General features: G+C 36.0%; 1 pseudogene; it reads right to left on the minus strand.

Annotated features, from left to right (window-relative positions):
• Positions 1–2,872: 2,872 nt before the first annotated feature.
• LOC113261478 (transmembrane protein 258-like) lies at positions 2,873–3,112 on the minus strand (annotated as a pseudogene).
• Positions 3,113–3,557: the final 445 nt, after the last annotated feature.

Consider the following 3,557-nt stretch of genomic DNA (forward strand, 5'->3'; position numbering starts at 1 on the left):
ATTCATTTCTAGGCCTCTGACTTCCCTATTCCCTGTTTGCCCACTCTTAAAAACCAGTTACTTATCTAATTCAGTTCTAACCTAATTCAATTAAAAAGATTACTAAAGGTTTATTGTATGCAAAGCAATGATTTAATTTCTCTGAGGAATGATGGTTAATAATTTATCATTTAAAAAAGATGATATAGCAGTGGATATGTATGAATATGCATGCATGTAAATCCAGAGTTTAAAAAACTGTGTGAAACAACACACTGCTGAAAATAGTTGATAAGTCAGCCATTTTAACACATACCTTCCAGGGTCTGACAAAGTAAAAAATAATAATCAGAGGTATCTGAGATAAAAGCAAAAGAATGAATATACCTTGCACTACTAGTAAAGGTATCTATACTCAATAAACTAGAACACTTACAAAACAGACTATGGATTATGTCATTAAAAAGCCTGAGTTATACATGGCATCAATATTATGCAAGATAAATTCTCCAATTAAGACTTAATAACCCAGGGGCACCTGGGTGACTCAGTTGGTTAAGTGCCTGCTTTTGGCTCAGGTCATGATCCCAGGGTCCTGGGATCGAGTCCCACTTCGGGCTCCTTGCTCAGCATGGAGCCTGCTGCTTCCTATGCCTGCGATTCCCCCTGCTTGTGCTCCCTCTCTCTTTCTGACAAATTAATAAAATCTTTTAAAAAAATTAAAAAAAATACTTAGTAACCCAAAGCTATATTAAAATTTTAATATGTTTAGAAATCAAATGACGTATTCTTAAATAATTTGTATTAAAAGGAAATTATAAAGAACGCTAGAGAAGATTACTAAGCTAAAAGCTATTTCATAGAAAAGATTAATAAAAGAATGACATAATTTTGAAATGACGTGAAATAATTCCTATAAAACTACAAATTGCTGAACTTAACGCAGGAGGAAATAAACCATGAATAGAGTGATAAACAAATAAAGATGGGGTTCAAAACCTGTGCCCATAAATATCTAAGTTCTAGCTGTTTTCATAGGAATTCTGTCAAATTTTTAATACTAATTAAACTGTCCACATAAACTGTTGAAGAAAAGAGAAAAATCAGATCTTCCAAACTCATTTAAGGAGACTAGTGCAATCTTAATCCCAATAAAGAGGAAAAGAAAAGTATTGGCTCTTGTTATTATTGTGTAAGAAAAATCTGAAATAATGCAAGGGCTAAATAAAATAAAAATGTATTTTATAATACATGATTATCAAGTAATAGTTATATAAGTTACAGAATGATTCAACATCAGAAATTTATCAATATATTTTATATAACTCCATTTATGTATTAATGATTTCTAGGAAAAAATTACTTGATATCTTTAGATGCAGAAAAAATGCTTTAGTAATGTTTTAATAACAACTCTTAACAAATTAGGAATATGTGGGAACTGACATTAATATGAACTTGTTTTTATATTATATATGTATATGTATATTCCTGTAAAAACAGACATTCCTAATAAATATATTTAAAAACATTAAATATTTTTCCATTAAGTGCAATGATTGCTAAAAATCTACAACAAACAGTATCCTTACTGAAAACATTTAGGTGCTCTTTTTAAAAGATGGGTCAAGATTAAGAAATTCACTAGCACAGCTACTATGACATAGCATTTGGTGTCTTGATCAGTGCTCTGAGAAAAAATAAGTGTTAAGAATTGAAAGAGAGGGGCGCCTGGGTGGCACAGCGGTTAAGCGTCTGCCTTCGGCTCAGGGCGTGATCCCGGCATTATGGGATCGAGCCTCACGTCAGGCTCCTCCGCTAGGAGCCTGCTTCTTCCTCTCCCACTCCCCCTGCTTCCCTCTCTCGCTGGCTGTCTCTGTCTCTAATAAATAAATAAAATCTTAAAAAAAAAGAATTGAAAGAGAAAAAATAAAATTGTGATTTGGGGAAGATTTAGTGGTTTTGTACCTGAAAACAACAATGATCACAATAAATCATGTTCAGTAAAGTATTTGGACTAATAAGTTTTGCACAAAGTTGTCAGGTAAAATATAAACATAATAAAATCAGTAGCATCCCTCCCTAAACCAGTTATAACCAACTATAAATAAGATACTTTGTAGAAAATTCACAAAACCTAAAATGTATTTAGGACTTAGCTTAACCACAACTACACAAGAAATATACGGAAAAATTCTGAAGGTAATAAGGTAGAAAATGATCTGGATGAGTGGAGAGACATTGCTGGCCTTTAATCAGTGATAATATACTTTTTAAAACATCTAATTTTTAATATTAGTTACTTGGATTAATTTCATTCAGACCCCCAGTTGGATACTTTGGAGAACCATGAAAAATTTATTCAAGAATATAAATGGAAGAATAAAGGTTAACAAGTAGTTAAATATCGTGTTAACCATTGCCACTTAAAGTGTGAGTCTTGGACAGGCATCATCATTGTCATCGTAGTGGTGCGATCTGGTACTTTATGGAAAACACAGACTCTTGGGACTCACCCCAGACCTAGTGGGTCAGAATATGTATTTTATCAAGATCCCCGAGTGATCTGTATACAGGTGTGTGTGTGTGTGTGTGTATACAGGCTTATATATGTTTATTACTAGAGGAGAGATTACTCTAAATCAATAAGAAAAAGATAAATACCTTGACATAAGATTGCCAACAGTTGAACCAAGAACTTACAGAAAAAGACTAAAAAATCAGTAATCTTATAAGAAGAGGTTCATGTTCTTTGGTAAATAGAAAAATGAAAAACAAAATTTTAGCACAGCCGCCTTTATTGTGAACAGCAGCTGGGACACTTCCAGCAATAGTAAATTAACTTACAAAAGCAGGGATTCAATGAAGTCACCTGGTTGGGACCTTTGGGAGGTCATATGTAGATGCTGACCCAGAGCAGCAAGAAGAGGACTCCAAAGCCCGTGAAGAGCGAGGCCACCAAGGAGATGAGGAGTTCTTTGTAGATACCCTGAGTGTACTTGGTGGAGGTGACCTCTCAACCACCTCTCAAGGTGGTGAAGAACATGCCAGTGGCCAGTAGCGCCATGGTCAGTTGGGGGAAGGCAGCCAGGTTCACTGGGCTGGCGTATCTGCTCATGGCCTCAAGCTCCATTTTGCCAGGAACAGGGTCACCCAGTGCTTCTCTACTGGAATAGAAAAATGAAAATTATATAAGGAGATATCATTTTGGATATATTATGGGCTTGGATAATGCCACATGTTTGGCAGCATGTGAACTCCGGGAATCCTGACATTCTCTTGTGGGACTATAGATTGCTGCAGGACTCCTTGCAAGTTCTGAAGCAGTTCTTAGTAAAATTAAATACTTACATGCTCAGTGGACCAGCAGTCCCAGTCCTGGACATAGACCCCAAAGTCTACGAGGGAGCACACACAGGTTGACGAGCACAGTGTCGCTTATGGTGTCAGCAAGCTGCGGACTCTCCGGGCATTCATAGCTTTAGGATGGACAGGTGTGTGTGGTGGGTGTATGCTGTGGAGTACTACACAGTTATATTAGACAGTGGACTAAACACACATGCTGAAAACAGCATGCC

Source organism: Ursus arctos, unplaced genomic scaffold, assembly GCF_023065955.2.
Source record: "Ursus arctos isolate Adak ecotype North America unplaced genomic scaffold, UrsArc2.0 scaffold_5, whole genome shotgun sequence".
Lineage (NCBI taxonomy): Eukaryota > Metazoa > Chordata > Mammalia > Carnivora > Ursidae > Ursus > Ursus arctos.